The sequence below is a fragment of the Pseudonaja textilis genome, chromosome 2 (genome assembly GCF_049901715.1).
Source record: "Pseudonaja textilis isolate UNSWEBS1 chromosome 2, rPseTex1.2, whole genome shotgun sequence".
In the NCBI taxonomy this organism is placed as follows: Eukaryota; Metazoa; Chordata; class Lepidosauria; order Squamata; family Elapidae; genus Pseudonaja; species Pseudonaja textilis.
The window spans coordinates 191,259,903-191,279,475 of NC_141991.1; the positions used below are offsets into that span (position 1 = coordinate 191,259,903).

The following is a 19,573-nucleotide window of genomic DNA, read 5'->3' on the forward strand; positions in this document are numbered from 1 at the left end:
AGTCATATGATAAAAATTTAGATTGTGGCAGCATACTCCCACTTATGACCATGGGGGGCTTGAACTCCCCACACCTGCCTATCTGCCAGGGTCTGAAGTAGAGGACTGGGGTCTTCAGCAGACAGCTACCCAATGTGATATAACACTATTAAGTGACAGAATAAAAAATATTTCAATTCCTTAATGAAGAATGCTTACATTCCTAGCAGCTCCTATAGATTTTGTCATAAAAAAAATAGCCCAAATACCAAGCATTCATAACTTTTTTTGCTTGATCTGCAACATGCTCATTTCATCTCTGAGAATGCTAAATTCCATTTTAGAAAAAAGTACATTTCATCAAACTGGTAACATTATGCTTGCTTGAAAAAAAATTAACAGCATAGACACGATGAAGGAAACTGCACAGTTGCCTTACTTTTTAGACTAAACTCTTCATCTTCCTTCACAATACCAGTGCAAATGTGGTCAAGGTACAATTAATTGAAGGTAGTTCTATGCTTGTTTTAGAGTTAAATGAGAATAAGAAAGCAAGCTCGGGTCATTAAACTATGGTCACTTTACCAAAATACTACCATATAATTTTCTCAGTTGGGTGCATCCATGAATTTAGAGGGACTTGTTAAACTGTAGACTCTGTGTTTTAGCAATTTCACCCAAGGGCATGAGTAATTGTTTTGCTAAATGTTATTCTTCTGATAAATCAAGTATCTTATCCTTAACACAAAAGACACTGTTTTACAATATTACCCTGGTATGGTAACATGAGAAGATGGATGATATTTTAGACCGAAATATTAGAAAGCCAATGCCTAATGAGTTGACATTTTCCTTTAAAAAAAAAAGTCAACAAATTGTATTAAATGTCTCAGTAGGAAAAAAATCTCATACTTAAGCTGTGAATTGAGAATGCAAATAAATACTAATGGATTCAAAAATAGTTCATAAATTGTATATATTTAAAATGCTTTAAGAAAGTAGTCAATATAGAGAATTTTAAAAAAACAATTACATCAGAGGATATTTCTTCTATTCTTTGTCCATGGGATGAAATAGTTGTTTAAAAAAGAAAAAAAGGAAACATTTGGAGAAATTAATGATGGAGATTTGACATTCTTATCTGTTTGCAAGATAACTTATCTTACCTTATGCAATAATTCCTTCAGAGATCTGCAACTTGTGTGATTACCCATGTTTCAGTTAAATCCCAGGAAATAGGAAACTTTTCAAAAGTAACACTATCATCACTAGCATGGGGAAACACAAACTTTGAGAAATTGACAGAGGTTTCTTTCTCCTGGAGAAATGCTGATAAATTGTTTATTCAGTGAAGAATTTTAATAAGTAGTTTATTCCCAATAAACTACTAAACAGAAAATCTAGTTATTATCATATTGAATTGAATATAGAGTAGGGACAATCACTTGTATGACTTCAAGGCACTCTTGCGGGAAATCATATCCATCTTGAAAAAAATAAAATTGATCTATAGTGCAAAAATAATTTTAATTTTGAGGAAAGAATTAATTAGTAAAAGTAATACTGTACAGTAGTGGTTCTCAAGCTATGGTCCATGCATCCCTTTAAGGGCTGCCATGTTGTCACAGAGGGCCCATGAAGGCTTGAAGAAATTTAAATCTTGAGATAAGTCTTTTAACTGTCAGCTTTTCAGAAAAAATGTTTACTTATTGTTTACTGATTTTCATAGCAAAACATCAGAAAACCAATATTTATCATTTGTGGGTGGAAAGAACAATGAGGTGCACAATTGGAGGGTTGAGAATGTGTTGCCATCCTGTTCTCCATTGATTAAAATTCACATTTGCATATATACATATATGGTACATACACAGGGCAGAACTTTCTTGTTAGAAATTCCCCCTAAAATTAATGAACATGTACTTTTCCTAATAAAATTATTAATAATGTTTCACAAGCAATGAAAACTATCTGTCATTCCTCACATTATTTCCAGACTTTCCCAGCTGGATCCTATCTCCAGAACAAAATAAAACCAAAACAGAAGACCTGAACTAAGTCTCTGGACAATAGTAAAGCATCCAAAATATGTTTATTTTTGTGGAAAATGTGTACTAAACATGAGCAAAAGAAAACGCTAATAAAAAACCTTCCTTCTGCACTATATATACATATACATATACATATGTATGTATATATATTAGGAATAGAGATGAATTCTTAACAGTAGAAAATTAGGTACAATGGCTTACTCATATTACCTTGTAAAGAATGGATAAGAATTGAAAACTAAGTAGGGATGGGATTATAGGATTTACTTTTTTTATTAGAACCTTAAGATTCACCAGTGAGAGATTATTGGATACAAAAGAGAAGTATATACAATTAAAACATTCTGAGCTCAGTGGGTTGTCCTGGGTAACAGAACTAAGCAGATTTTATCATCTTTCTTCTGTATAAAATTTTTCGTTTGTTCAGCCAAAGCCTTTCTTCCCACTTTTTAGTTAAAATGCAAGCATGGACCATAGTTGCCTTTATATAAAAACAAGGAATGCTAAATTCTTAGCTACTGAATGGATTTCTTCTCTTCTTTTTTGTTCAGAAAAACACCTCAAGCTTTCTTTGAATGAGCCTTAGGGCTCGTAGAAATATTTTGTAGTCCACAGCAAGCCTAGGCAATGTCACAATAACATCTGACATACATTGAAAAATTATGAGTTGTTACACTCCAAGACACTGTTTCATAATCTAATTACCTGATAGGTGGTACAGACACAAGCCAAAACATGTGGCACCACTCTGGTTGTAACAGCCAGTGCTACAATTAAGTTACTCAACTCCGTAAACATGCTCAGAATGCAAATTAATTTTAATATCTCAATATTAATATTTTATGGATTACTCATGCTCGAGTAATATTTATTAATAATATACAAGCCTTCTAGGCACAATCTGATTTTTTTCCCAAGCTGCCGTATAAAGATTAAAAATATACCTTAAGCTTTTTTTTAAAAAGTGTGTGTAGGAGAGCCTCAGATCAAAATACTGGATTACTCACAAGACAGTTATTAAAAGTATAGTCAAAAGTCAATGGAATGATTTATCACTTGGAGCAATTTTGCACTTGAAAGGCAACAAGTATGTTAGGTTAGCTTTTAAAACATCTGTAGTTTTAATAATTTCCCTTAGCCCTAATAAAGGTTATTATTGACACTGATACTGCAGTATTAAAATGCAGAAAATGATGGTATATTCTGAAGCCATGGAACAATCTAAAAAAAAAAAATAAGAGAGAAAGGAAAACAGATCCTTGAACTGCAACAAAACTGAAAGCACATAATTCTGTGGTACTCTATGTTTATTTATTTAATTAACAATAAAACAGAGTACATCTAGTTTCTAAGTTATTTTGAATACTATCCTGTAGCCTCTAAGCCAATTTCATCTGCATGGATAAGACCTGAGTTTGGTATGTAAGCAAAAGGAACACTTCCTACCCCTCCACAAATATCTTGTCTTCCTGGAGAGGAAAAATGCTGTATTATTCCAAAAAAAAAAGCAGAAGTTGCTGACCAAGGTGGGGGGGGGGATGTGTAAGATTTTCTACCTTCCCACAAACTCAGCTTTAATTATACATTCCAAAGAAATTGAAAATCCAGGTACAAGGGAAATAAAAGGAATTCCTGTTTCAAAGCCTTCTTTATTTCTACAGAATTAAATAAACTTTTGAATCAAGTGTCTGGATTAGAACTTTTATTTATTTTGCTTGTATTGTATGATATAAACCCTAGTATTCTTATTTATATTTCTCTGCCTATATAGGTCATTCTGTGATATTTTAGATCATGTTAAACTAATTCCTTGGCAGCTGATAAACCCTTAAAACCATCTTGAGAGAGAGCTTGCAAGATTAATCAGTTTCCACTTAAATCACTAACTATATTACAGTAGTCTGCTGAGAACACTGGTTATATTCTTGTAAATATTATATATTTAAATAAACTTTTATTTTGTTTACTTTCAAAAAGTTTACTTTTTGTTTTATTTCCAAAAGAAGGAAAGTCAATGCCACCAGTCAAATTTCTTAATGTTGAATTATAGAAATTATTTCATTTTTTCCATGCATACCTCTCATTTGCCAAAAGCCACAAAGGCTGTGGGAATATCTCCTTCACAGACTGGTGCTTGGGAGAGGATGAGAGGTGAGGTGCCCCTGGAAGACAGGCAGTGCCAGCAGAAATTACTAAGCAGCTACACCATCGCAGAAGGAAAGGCCGGAGCGTACAGTGGTCTCCAATCTTTCACCTTACTGTCCCAGCAATGGCAGTGCACAAGCAATTGACTTGTCATGCTTGCAAGTTTGAGATACCTATTTATTTTTATCATCTTATCTTATCTGAAAAAAGATGATCAGGCCCAGTGCTTTATTTTTCCATGGAAATACTTTGCAGCTCACATCAGGATTAATGCATATTTTTGTAGGCAAGTTAAACTAATTTGTGCATAGTAATTAAACACTAGAAAATGTTCCACTGCAATGCAAATTATCCTAATTTCCAAATATGGGTAGTAACTTAACTTCCATTTTTTAATACGGAGGAATTATATAACGAGGTCATTCTAATATGATACAATATGACATTCCTATTCATGCACTTGACAAATGTATTAATGAGTGCTGCTACAGTATTAAAGTGAACCCATAGTTGTAATTTGACAGAATACACTATAATATTAACATTTCAGAATTTTTATTTATTTATTTATTGATCAATTTTTATGGCTACTCATCTCTCACAACAAGTGATTCTGGGCACTGTACAACATATAATAATTGCAATTAGTCAAATTAACATCAAAGGGAGTATCCTAAGTGTGGGTCAGTACACACAGTATATACATAAAGATGCATACAACTTTGGGAGATCCAAGTGAATAAAGGCTCTTATCAGAAATCTCCAAGAAAGGATGGAAGTATAATAATATCCCCACAGTGGAGGACTGGATTGTGAAAATGTTACAATTTACAGAAATGGCAAAGCTGACCTGTTTGGTCAGAAAACAAAGCAAAAATAGTGGTGATTTATTCATTTGAAAATTTAGAAAGGCACAGATTAAATGAGAGGTTGCAAAATATTTTAAGAAAGAGGAAAGTAAGATTGTAATTATCTATTGATAGGAAGGTCAGAAGTCATTTACATATTTCTTCATTTTAGTTTCACTTTTCTTTTTCCACACTTTCATTTCTTTCTTTTTCTTTCTTTTGATTTGTCTTTCACTCTATCAAAATGTTTTAATATATATAAATTAAAAAAAGAAACCTCTAAGTAAGGAACTTTCATAGCTATTTTTACTTATACTTATGCAGTCATACACAGTATATGTAATCTATTTTTCTTGTTATTTAACTTGATATAACAAAATATCTATCCAAAAATACATGTAGACATTAGCATTGCTATAACTTCCTGTTAGCACTTTAACTCAGAAAACAGGCTCAGCAAGGATTACTGGAACTCTGTTTTATTGTTCCAGGATATGACCATCTTGAAAACCTGACAGAGATTCTCTCACAACTCTCTTATATCAAAGAGAAATAAATCTGGGCAATCTAGAGCTTCTTTCTTATTCTCTACTCCTTTTCAAAGCAAAACTTGTGTTATGGCTGTTCAAAACCTTCTTCAAAGCCATTTCTATACCTTTCTGCAGAGTCCTTCTGAGATTATCTCAAAGAAATTTAGCAGAATCTTAAAAATTCCCAAGAGAAATATGACAAATACAATTTTGTTAGTCTGTATGGACACTTGATATGAAATTAAATATATTAGATCTCTAAGAAAGCCAAAAACCATTCAAGAGCATTGACAGATCTCATAAACATGTCAAACAATATTTACAACTGAGGCCAAATTTGCGGTTTAGTCAATGAGTTCATTCACCCCACCAGAGCTTTGATCTTCTGACAAATCATTTCCTGATACAAGTTTAAACAGGCAAGGACTTTGGACACTAACCAGCTGTCATGGTTGCCCTGCAATTTGGCATTCTGCTCCTTAGGGGGGGGGGGAAGGAAAGATGGGCCACAAAGCAGGAATGATTTTCCTTGAACAAACTCGTTATTTCTATTCAAAAGAGGTAACTGATGCCTTCTTTACCCTTTTACATTCACCCATTTCCAAGGGGAAAAGATAATACTGTTCCTCCTAGAGGCCAAAATACTGTTTTAACTTATCAAAATGATACCATTAAAGGAAAATATTTGGCACAGATGATGTTACCTAGTTTGAGTAATGAAATATCTGCAAGAAAACAATCAAGTTCAGAGAGCACAAAGAACCCCTCTCAACAAAGTGAAGATGCAGTGAATTACACACAATTGTTGTGCCAGTAAAATCAACTTAGAGCTCATATTACTTCTCAGTCTGAAATACTTCAGTAAACCAACCATTCTTGTAGAACTGATTGAAAAGTTGAAGGAAGCTTAATAATTTCATTACATATAATAATAATAATAATAAAGATACATATATAGGAGGATTATAAAAAGAAAAGCTTTTCCTTTATTTTACATCCTCTTCTAAGTATTGTTCTACTTTACAGCAACTGTATTGTGTTTCCCTCACCTTGGTAGAAAAGGCCTGTAATTGCAATGATCAATTCAGAAACTTGTAGCTAGGGAAAGCAGATAAGCCTATGAAACTGTTCCATAATAATAAATTATTATTTAAAAAGTATGTAGCCTTGATCACAGCTGTCAGAAATGATTACCATGGTTTTAACAAGTGTTGTGATCTAGAAGTACTAGATGTGTTTATTGCCTGTTTTGTTTAAAAAATAAAAAGACTTTAATGAGTCATAACATTTGTGAACTTCATACCAGCAAGGCATTTATTCACAGTATTTTCCTGAACTCTCTTGTTTGTAGGTGGCGGAGAGAAACATTCCTTACTCCCACCAAGAATATATTTGTTTCATAGAAACATAGAAAACAGATGAAAGAAAAAGATCTAGTGGTCCACTGAGTCTGCCCTTTGAGTTTGTTCCCATTTTTTCTTGTTGTTAAGTCATTAAGTTGTGTCCAACTTTTTGCGACCCCGTGAAACAAAGCACACCAGTCTTCCATTATCTTCCAGAGTTTGCCCAAATTCATGTTCATTGCGTCAATAACATTATCTAACTATCTCATCCTCTGCTGTCCTCTTCTTTTGCTTTCAATCTTTCCCAACATCAAGTTCTTTCCCAATGAATCCTCTCTTCTCATTTGGTGACCGGAGTATTTCAGTTTCCATCTGGTCATTTCTAATTAAAGAGAATGTGTTTTTTTAGTGTTACACACTTTTTTGTGGGCACATTGACAGAGGTTAAGTGAGATATAAAGGAATTCCAAGAATAAACCAAGTATCGGACTGCAGGAAGTATAGGAAGTATAATAAATAACAGAAATGACTTATTAACAACCTCTCATAAAAAAGCCATCCACATCTATCTAAAATCTGGACACTATGCATTATCCGAGCCATACACACTAGGACACACTTTGCTGGCTGGAAAATTATGGGAATTGAAGCCCACACTTCTTAAACTTGCCAAGTTTAAGAAACACTGAACTAGAAGTTTCCTTTAATACAAAAGATATTCTAAGTCAGTGGTTGCAACCAGTGGGCTGCAGCCCACTGATGGTTCACAGAAAATGTTTGGTGGTCCTCAGAGAAATGGCCCCCGAAAACAATTAATCTGGGCCGCGCGGGAAAACAAGGCTGCTCTGCCCACATGGTCCGCCCACCCACTGACCCCCACCCTTCGGCCGAGCACAAAATTTATCTTGAGTCTAAGTAGAGAGCCACACAAGCTGGAACTGGAAGGTAAGACCAACAGTGGGGGAGGGAAATCCAACCTGGGGTGGCTTGCTGATGGTGGGAAAGTTGATCCCATATTCCAGAGCGGTAGTAGTCACAGGACTGGCCCTTTGGTCATCCTGGAGCGGCTCCTCCACCAGGATGACTACAGCTCTGGAATATGGGATCAGCCTGTGGTGGCTGGAATGAGGTAATGGTGCTGTTGTGGGGGTGGGGTGGGGTGGCTCAAGCAGACTGAAGTGGCGGTCAAAGAAGCGCTACTCACATTTGCATCTCCCTTTGCTGCGGTATATTTGCGGCAGCTGGTGGCGCCAAGACCTGCAAACTGTAGTGCAGAGAGAAGCAGCTAGACTCAAATCGGCTCCCTGCAAACTGTTGTCTCTCTTGCTGAAGTGGCATGAGAAACTTTGGCCGGGTTCTCAAGAGATGAGAGTGACTCCTGCTGCTTCTCTTGCCTCTCTCGAGGAGCGCTCGACAGCTTGGCTGGAGGGGAAGCCTCTCTCATCCCCCCCCCGCGGGCTCTGCGAGGCGGGTGGCGGGGAAGCGACACTTGGGAGGAGCGAATCAGCCACTACTGGGCTCCAGGGTGGGTTTTTCTCCTGCCGAGAGTGCAGCTTCAGACAGGGGGGAAACAGCGCCTGGCTCCTCTCCTGGGACAGGAGAGATGAGAAGCAGCAGAAGCAGCGGATGAAGGAAAGCAACTCTCCTCTTTGGGGGGGGGCTGAAGGTGTCAGCCTCCCCCCCTTTCCTTGCCTGCCTCCAGGTGAAGCTAGAAGATCCCCCACATCACTGTCCTGGAGCTTTTCCTCAGCTGCAGATCTTAGCTCTCTCAATCCTCCCCCCGGGATCTGAAAGGAGCCCCCACTTTCTCCCCCTGTCCTACCCCCAATTAATAGTAAATATATTATCTTTTTTAAAAAAGTCATATTAGTGTTCCTCGGGATTTAAAAGTATGAGTTTGGTGGTCCCTGAGGTCCAAAAGGTTGGCGACCCCTGTTCTAAGTTTATATACACACAAAGATTTCCAGTAAAAGTAATATGCTTTAATATGCCTTGAAGGAAAAATATCACCCCACAATTTTCCCTTAATGTATCTTTTGATATAAATAAGGTAGTGAACTGTTATTTCAAGAGATGGAAAAGCAACTTTTCTTCAAGGACCACCAGCATCTGTCAAGCACATTTTATTGGGAGCCAGAAGGCACTCAGAACTATCTCCACAAAGGTTATTTTTTTTACAATACTTCAAACAGTGTTTTAAATGCCAAAACAGATATTAAATATTATGTTTTGTTTTTCTGCTTAATGCAGATGCAAATCTATTTGGCACTTCATTTTTAAATTTCTCTGCCTTCTTTACATGTTCAGTATAAACATCAGTTTATTAGCTAGCAGAATGTATAATTAAGCTATACTGACCTTAATCAGTTGCTCATTTTAATAGGCTTGTACTGCTTCATGCTGTGTTCATGTGTGCTTACTGCAACACATTGTTCCACAGGAGGCAGGTAAACTGTTCCAGATTCATATGACCAATGTCATTTTCAATTTTCAGAACATATGGGATATTCCACACTTACTTGATGGCTACACCAGTTATCCCCATCCCTATTTCTATTTCTACTGTCATTTCATCTTCCACTACTACCCACCCATTTCTACAATCTCCACGTACCCAAAACCAAATCCGTTTTAACCATGAAAACTGGGAGTAAAATTATCAAATATTGCTTTTTTCCAAGGGTGTATGGGACGGTTGCTAATAATAATAGGCTTGACTATTTATCCCCAAAGTCAATGGCTGTTCCAGATAGAACGTGCCAGAAAAGCACAGATGGTTCTATATCTCTTATTCCATATTTTTTTTGCACACAGTTGGGTATTTTATGCCTTTAACATTTTTAACATTTAGTACAGGATTTTCATGCTCAGTAAAGTCAAATCAACCAACCTTTCCTTTGCAAAGACAATGATAAAATCACTTTTTTGTGTGATGGAAAGCATCTGAACTACTCATCAGTTATCCCAAGACATTCTTTTTATTATCAAAGGCAACAAAAGCTGCCAATATTTAAATCTTTTGATATGAAGCCACCATTCTTAATTGTTTCCTTATTTTTTTAAAGTAAACCCAGGAATTTGGCTGTCTAGACATGGTTTAGAATCGTTCCTAGCAATCAATGGCATAGTAAAGCAGTGAAAGGATTAAAAATGGCTCTTGTCATATGGGAGGATGTACTTAGATTACATATGAACTGTCCTAAAAACATAAGCTTAAATTTATTAGAAGTAAGATGAACTGGGGAATTCCTGAAACATTTATAATTAAGATACTTAATGGCTGTTCAGAAGACAGGAGAAAGTTTGAACATACAAGCTTCAGGCAGAACTCCAAAACAGTTTCATATGAACTTTTCGTTCAAACAAGCTGTATCCCATTTCAACACAGTAACAGTCTCTGAAGGTTTAAACTAGGAATTAAGATGTGTGGCCTTCCAGATGATGCTGAAATAAAAGTCACCAACATCCCACTCTACTGATTGTGCCAACTGAAGCTACCGGGGAATATAATTTCAGTAACATCTGGAGCCTCTTCAAGTGTCTTATTCCACCATCATTTTAAAAACACCCAAATACAATAGCCCTTGAGTTACAGAGATAATTAGGACAGAATTTCTATTTTAAGCTTTGCAGTCGTAAAGCACAGTGTCGTGTGACTGCATTGCTTAGCAACACCACTGCCCTGTCATTAACCAAACCGCACTAGTCATTCGATGAGGACCCACCCCAATCTAAGCTACAACTGACTCGGTTCCTTCGAACCGTGAGCCTTTGTACAGTAAGGGAATGCCACCTCTTCACTTCCCCCCACCCCACTTATCTCCCTCCATCTTTGCCCTTTCGACTCTGCCAGCCTTGCTGCCCTGCACTCCACTCACCATGCCACCTGCCAGCCCTGCCAGCTTTGCTGCCCTGCACTCTGTTCATCCTGCCCCCCTGCCAGACTGTCCTCATAATGCTCTGGAAAGTCTTCAAGGCCTTCCAAAACATCGCAGGAGTGGTACAGGCAATTTGGGATCGGGCCTTGCTTCTTCTCCCCCTTCTATTTTTGGTAACATCTCACTTGATATTGACTTGAGCGTAAAACAAAAGTTTTCATGTCTTTTTGTGTTATTTTGTTCAGATCATTAAAAAAGTAATCCAATTAGAGTTGAAAAGTGACATAACTGTGACTGATGTTATTTGCCTAAAGATCTCTGTTCCCACACTTTTACTGAATTTTTTTTGTTCCTCAAGTAGAGGAAGGGGTTGTAAATTACTTTATAGCTAATGGGTAATTGCCTAGGACTAAACTGCAATTGTGAAAGGTTGCAGGTCATTCTGGCCCTGTGCATTTCAGACACGCAGTAATTGCATAAACAATACACAAGTTGCTCACATCCAGATTCCCTTCCCAAAGATGAGTTTTACTTTGCTCTGATACTATATGGCACTATAGAAGTAAAGGTAGTGGTGTTGTTTATGAGGCAGACAGACAGAAACTTTATTTCATCACTGACCAATAAAAGTACATTCAATAAAACAAACAATACAAAACTATCTCCTAATAACAAAAACTATTTATGGGCGAAGCTTGCATCTAATGTAGTAGCAACATTTTGCTCCTTTTAGAGAAATAAATTTATCTTGATTGTTTAACAGATAAAAGTTATCAAAATGCTCTGAAAATTTAAATAAAAGAGAGCTAATCAAAATCAAAGAGGGTGCCGAATGGCCCATTAATCCAACCATGGTTGTTTAAACAAGCCAAATTGTTCACTATGGGATGGTTTTGCCAAAAACAGGATGTAAATGTCTTTTTTTCCCCAGCCAAAACATTGTAAAATGCAATCACATTTATCTTATTTATTTATCTATTTAGAAAATTTATACAGCACCTACTCATTCACAATGACTATAGGTAGCTTACAAACCGTAAAAACACATTATAGAAATTTTTTTTAAAACAACCCCCTATCCACCCCTCCCGGCGACAACGCACAGTCAAATGAGCCATTCGATGGGCTTCATCCAACTTTGGGTTCCCCAGGCCCGCTGGCAAAACCAAGTCTTCAGGGCCTTACAAAAGTATGTCAAAGTGGGGGCCAGTCTAATTTTTGAAGAGAAGATGTTCAAAAGGAAGGGAGCCATCACAGAGAAGGCCCTTCTTCTAGGTCCCGCCAGATATATTTCCTTAGGAGATGGGACCCGAAACATTCCTTGGTTCCCCACTCTGGTGGGTCAGGTGGTTGTGACCAGCAAGAGATGGTCCCTCAGATAACACATGACAGTGGGACACTTCAAATAGCCGTCAATGCAGGCCAGTTGGCAAACACCCAAAATGTGGTCATGTGACCACAGGGAGGAGCTGTCAGAACTTCTGAACCAGCTTGTAAGTTACTCTTGGGGAAGTCCGTCATAACCTCAAATAGTCACTAAGTGACCAGTCGTAAGTCAAGGACTACATGTACTCTTGATGGTTGGAAGAACTACTAGGAACAACTATAGGGGTGTAAAAACAGCTATCAGGGAGGAAATGAAGAGAACAACGTAAGATAATTTCCATTCTCATGAGAAAGGATTTTATCCAGTGTCCTCCACCATAAGCTGAGCAGAGATCTGTGCCAACAATTAGAAGAAACTTTTCATAACCCACTTAGCTTTTTTATTATTCTATTATTAAAAACAAGATCCTGTATATACTGCCATATGCATGATCATTTAATTTTAAGGGACAGAGCTAAAATTCCTTTAACTTTACCTAACAATCTCATAGGTTTATTCCTTTAATTAAATAAATTACAGTAAGAATTGTTAATATCAACATATATGCACAACTCTTTTTAAAACTACATTATTTAATTCAATTAAACAAATGATTAATGAACTCTAATGAGTGCTACCAATAGCTTAAATTTATAACTGCTCTCAATTAACTGAATGGTTTTATATAAACAAAGAAACTAACTGCTGCCCATTTCTGATAGCATTATCTCTACTGCCGTATAAGCAGTCACAAAGGGGAAAAAAGCTTGCATCAGTTACCAAGCGAATTCTTCATTAGAGAGTTTTCATTTCAGTTCCTACATCTATTATTTAAGGCAGGCCACACAGAGGAAACACAGAAGGCAATGGATACAACTATTTAGAAAAAGAAAAGAAAAGCTGGTAGTTATGATTTCTTTCATTTATTCATTTATTCATAAAAACAGTTTTTAGTTTCTATCAAAGATGCCTGAATGAGTGCCAGGTTTATGAGAAGGCTACAAACCAAACAAAATATTTATCTTAAATATCATAAAATAATATTATGCAGAAGCAATGAATGATATAGCCCTGGAAATGAAATTATGAGCTGGGGTTTTTTTCCAGTCCTCAGAGACTGCCTGTACAAGTGACTTTGGCTAGGTTTTTCAGAAGTGGTTTGTCATTACTCCTTTCCTAGGGCTAAGAAAAAGTGATGTTGGCTTCATGTCCAAGGCAGAACTAGAAAGTCTTCTTGTATCCTAAAGAAACATTTTGATTTGCATACCGCAGTACACATATATACTGTACATAGCATTGTTCAATTATCAATTGATAGCATTGAATAAACAATTGGCTGCATTGTACAGTGTCATAAATTACAGTATACAACCACAATAATTATGTTCATACAGCACACTAAGTTATATACCATATTCCTTTCCAACCAAAATAAATGGATAGGTAATCAGCACCAATGCCTAACCTGAAAAGAGCATTAATTATTCTGATTAATTAGAGGCATACAGGGAAAAATTCAACTTAATTTTTTTATTTTGATCTGATATGACCTCCCAGAGAATCCCTAGGAATAGGTGTTGTTATCTTACAAGAAATTTTACTTACACCCCTCAGAAGATTATACTGGAAAGTTTCTGCTCTTCCCAACAGAATTTACCTTGGCTGCATCTACATAAATCACTAGATTTAAATCATCTGCATGTTTTTTTCATCACTATCCCTGAAAGGGTTATCCCGAAGCTAACTGAGCCAGAATGATAAATTGTGTCTCAGTCCAGGCAACATACAAAGATTAGTGTTGGATAAACGCAAAATCAAAATATAAAGGTATATCTTTTTCTAAGACACTGTGCTCTCTAAGGATTTTAATTATTATCACTGTTATTTTTTGCTGTTTCAACCAACACAATCTTTAGCTTCCAAAAGCTTTTTAACAGAACAGTAATTTTAAAAAGCATTAGCGCATCCCAAGTACATCTTTCATCAATTTTCAGTCCCTGAAGGTCTGTCTAAATACCCAGGTCTGAACCAGCTTTATGAATGTTAATAGTGAATAAGCCTATTTTATTTCTTGGGAAAAGAGCTTCAGCAGAATATTTCCTCCTATTCTGGGCAGGCAGACTGTAGCTGGAGCAAAAGGCTTCACAGATACTCATGTCCCAAACACTGTAAGTTACTAGCATTGTAGAACACCACTACTTGAATTGCACCCAGAAACGAGCTCAAAACCAATGCAGCTCCCATAGTACTGGCATTATATGACAATATTGGGCTGTTCCTGTTAAAAACCTAATAGCTGCATTTTGTACCATGTGAAGTTTCCAGGTGGACAGACCCACATAGACCAATTACAATAGTCCAACCAAGTGGTAAGAAGGGCATGAGTGACTGTTGCCTATGCTTCTGATGAGCCATAAGTGATCCATCACTTAATAGCTGGGTAAAGGGCAAGCACCACAGATTCATCTGCTGTTCCAGCAGGAGCTATGAGTTCAGAAGAAGAGACAACCCTTTGGCTTCAGATGACTTTTGGATTAACACCACTGTATCTTCTTTGGATTAAGTTTCTCATCATCCAGATTTTGCAGCCCCAGTCAAGAGATCACAATTTTTCCTGTATCTCACATTTGGTCTGGGATAGAGGTAGTATTATATCCGAACTGTTCTCCAAATGATTTCATGTAAATGTTAAAGACGATGGGGACATAATCAAGTCCTGTGCTACTCCATGTTGGAATGAATACCCACAGGCTCAATTTTTCCTATCACACATCCCTCAATTGAAACCATCCACTCAGGAAGGAATGGAACCACAACAGAATGGTGTCCCAAAACCCTCATGTAGGTTCTGTAGATGGAGGAAGAGCCGCTACCAAAGAAGAGTCAGGTAAAAGGGGCCCAAGTCCTGGACAAGAATGCTTTCACAGAACTCTACTGGTCTTCTGCTTATTAGTTATTCCTTTGCCTTCCAAATGTTTTACAGTTGACAGTACAGTTTTCCAAGAAAAATGTTTTTTGAATATTTGATACAGCTGAGCTAATGTTTTTGTTTGGCGCTGGGAATATGTAAATGGGGTAGTGGGTTTTATCCTGGTCCTGCAAAAGTTCCTACAGTTTCCATCCCAAACCCAGTCTAGAGTTTATGGGTGTGATGGAATATAAACAGGTTGAATCCATAGGGAAAAGGGGCTGTATTCCAGAGGAATAAGAAGCAGCTCTATCCAGATATAGGTAGTTTTGTTTAGTGATCATTCCGACTCACTATAAATCTTGATCACATAACCAGGCAGATGCGGCAATGGTCACAAGTGTGAAAAATTGTCATAAGTCACTTTTCTCAGTGTTGTTGTAACATTGAAGGTTATTAAAGAAATGGTTGTAAGCTGAGGATTACTGTGCTAAACTAAACAGGTTGCCAATTCACTACAAATGAGCTGCTATTTATACTCCATATTAAGTATACTGGTAGAAACATAGACTATAGCCTCTTTCCTCATACACTGTAGCAAAGTGACCAAGTACAGCCTCAGTTCGATAGGAACAGCCCATTATGAAACACACATGTAGAACGCATGCGTAAGTGTATACTGTACCTATAAACAACTGTATGGAGTTACAACACTGAAGAAAATGACTTATAACCGGTTCTCGCATTTACAATCTTTGCAGCATCCCCATGTTCACAAGATCAAAATTTGGGCACTTGGCAACTAGCATCTATGATGATTGCAATATCCTGGGTTCAGGTAATCACCATTTGTAGTCTTCCTAGCCAGCTTCCAGCTAGGAAATGGAATTGGAATTTCCTCACTGGGAGGAAGCAGATTTGCTTAACTATCATGTGATTCACTTAACTGCAAGTGATTAGCTTAGTAGTTGTGGGGGGGGGATTATAAAATTGGGCACAACTTACTATCTTGCTTAGCAACAGAAATTCTAGTTCCAATTGTGACTGTAAATTGAGGATTACTCCACAGAGTTCAAAACTACAAAAAATAAACTAGTTAATTCTCTTATTCATATAAACAATCTACTTCTTATACAATCCCAGTAGTCACACAGCTTCATGCAATGTATGGTCTTTAATTAATAAATGGTTATACAATAAACTACTCAGATAAATCATTTATATGCCCTAGGTTAATTTTTAGCCTTCCCTGTGCAATCAAAAAAATACAGAATTGCATTGCATTGGCTAAAATCCACCCAAACTGTTAAAGCAACAAGATGAAAAAAAAAAACAGCAGATCCTTGACCAGAAATGATATACAAATATGATTCAGCTCCTTAATGATACAACGCAAACTGCCAAGTATCCTTAACTCATAAAAACAAGAAAGAAAGAAAAAAGTTTATATTTCTGCATGTGCCTACAGAGCTCCATGCAGCTGCTACTGGCATCTTGGAAAAGCTGAGATGCTTTATGGAGCTACAGACAAAGCTTACACCCCTGGGCACTACTGAACAGCCTAAATAGTTAGCACCATTAGAAGCCACTTCAAACCATCCAATTCCACAATCAGTGCAACAATAATAACATGCAATGAAATTTTTGAGGGAACTGTTGTTTCAAAAATCTGATTTATACCACAGAAAAAGGAAGAGCAACTACAGCTAGGATCCCTAAAAGCTGTACTTAGGGAAAAAGGAATTATAGAGGATAGTCAGTATTCTTAATAACAAGGAAAGATTCTTAACAACAAGGTAAGATAGTAGGGTGAAGTACAGTTTTTCTCCTATACAAATAGAGTTTCTATTTAAAGAGAAAGTGCTTCAGAGTACAATATTTTAAACGTAATTTGACTGAACTGGAAATCAGTAACCGTTAGATAACCTGTGACCCATGGGGTCATAATTTCACAGACATCTCCTTGCCTAAACAGAGAAACAGCATGACCACAGGTGGGCAAAAAAGCAGTGGGAGCAGGAGTGACTCTTGACTTTCTGCTTGGCCTCTCCGTTGATTTTTCTTGTGGGAAGATGGCAGGGAGCATTGGAACTGACAATCAAGTGACACAGCAGCACAGCAGCAGCCACCACAACTTTGCTAAATTACAATTCCACAGGTCCTGGATTTGGACACTGTAATGGAATCTGTAGATGACTTTGGAAAATGAGGGGAAGAGATGCTGCCGAGGAAACAAAGAGAGGCAGAAGCTCCCAATGGTTTGCTGTCAAAGAAACTCAGGAAGGACACGCCATAATGGACCAAGCAGTTAAAAGGAGCAGTGGGAAGTTTGTAATTTCAGACTTGCAAGATTTTGCTAATGTGGCTTTACAATAAGGTAAAATTAATTTATCTAGTCATTTTTTCTGTCTGGTTTTATATGGGCTGAAAGATACATTTTGTACGTTAGCCTATTTGAGGTGCACTGATTCAAAAATTGTTGCCCTACAATGCACCATTTCACCCAAATGAGCATTATAAACAATCAAACATACACAAGAGTTTACTAGTAAATAGATAGCTATAGCATTTCTGATAATTTTCAAAGGAATAGCTTTAAAGAATTAATGTAACACACATTTCATAACTTCAATTATTTAAAAAAACAAGTACAACTATGTAAATGCAACAATCAAAACAGTAAACACTTTAGCAAAAATAGCTTTTTAAAAGCAAAAGCTTTTAAGTAACCATTGACCACAATGTGTTAACCTATCTGAACAAATAAGCTTTCAAACCATGTAAACACACAAAAGAGAGAAAGGGCACCCAGGGCATCTCCTCGGGATCAGCATTTCAGAATTTCCTAGTTTTTTTACCATATTTATTATGCCTCAGCCATGAACAGACTATACTCTTGAGTCCTAAAACATGTAATACCTCCATGACTACTCACTTCATCTCATAGTATTAGTAACAATTAGTATTAGTAACACGCTATACTTACTGTTAATTTCAGAGAAGGGGATCTCCAGATGATTAGACAATGGAAAACCAATCACAATCCTACTACTTGCAGATACATCATTGGCAACAAAGAATACATACAAATATACAAAAAAGAATATAAATGATTCATCAAAAGGCCACCCAGCTAAGTATCCACTATGAGGACAATGAAGAATATTGAACTTTGTGTACTTAAACCTATTCCAAGCATCAGGCCAAAGGATTTATGATCAGGAGTCCTTCCAGGGAATGACTAGAGTGATGAAACTAATTTTGCACAGGATGTTACAACCTAAGATTGCCTAGCATAGGTAAAAAGTGCCCAGTTTGGTTTGTAAGACAAATGTTAGTCAATATTCTCTCTTCATCTTCTCCCATGTCAAAACTCTACCCTGCAACTTCTAACCATTATGGCTACTGGCCTCCCGCTGCTACTTTACCATCACAGCTAGCAAAAGGAGTTCTACCTTTAGAGAAGGCTAGCTTCTGCCGCAGAACAACTGTTTTATTCAGCAAATGGCAAAACAAATGGAAACAAATAATATGTACTGGTGAGATAGTTTCTGCTATCTTTTGGACAGAGTACGGAAGTTATTTTGTTATTTCAGGAGCAGTGACAATTGAGGGGGCTGGGATACTGTTTGAATCCCATTGTGTGAATTCTATTGGTCAGCCGTCCTCTAGGGGGCAGCACCTAACCAATCATGACTGGCTTCCAAAAGCTACTTGAATGGAAGACTACCAGGAAATCTCAAGGAAGTCCCCCAGAAGTCTTGAAATATAAGGTAGTAATGGCAAACCCTTTCCAAATTATGAAAATGGCGCAGATATGAATTCTACTTGAGGGAGTATTTTCTTTACATTTTGCTTTCATTCATCAGCTAAAATAATTGATTGGCTTGTGTTTTACCCTGCCAGTTCTCAGGATTTGTTGTCCAGAACAAGACAATTGAAGGTCAGCCACGAATCAGTTTATGAAGAACGGGTGCAAATGCAACCTGAATGAAACTATTTGGAAATGCCCATAATAATGACATTATCCCTCATATAAAAATTGTGAGCTGGTTTTGCAAAAATGATCAAAAGCCGAGATCAAAATTGTTCCCCTTAAGTGCATTTACTGTACTTTGAAAGGGCTAAATTTAAACATTGTTCACTTTCAAGCAGGAATAAGTTAAGTACCTTCTAATCTATACCTTACAAAGTCTGTTAAGTGGACTAAGATACATTCTTTCATAAACCATGGAGATCCATTTTCACATTTTTTCCTAGAAGTATCCACACTGGTTAAGAGGCACTAAAATGGCCTAAACTTATGGGTAATTTTCAAAACTATGTTTTCTTTAGCTGTATGAATAAGACACCTGTTTCCAGAATTGAAAACAACATGACTTTTAAGATGGCAAAGGAGGGAATCCCAGTCTTTAGCTCTGAAAGTTTAACTTTAAAACAACTATGGGCAATGTGTTACCTTTCCAAACATTGGCACCAGGCTGCTCAAGTTAAGATATCTGGGTTCAATAATAACTCTTTAAGC

General features: G+C 36.9%; 1 protein-coding gene across 3 annotated transcripts in view; it reads right to left on the reverse strand.

Moving 5' to 3' along the window:
* The window catches only part of KANK1 (KN motif and ankyrin repeat domains 1), a 119,468-nt gene that overhangs the window by 98,573 nt on the left and 1,322 nt on the right, over positions 1-19,573 (reverse strand). The window lies entirely within an intron of this gene.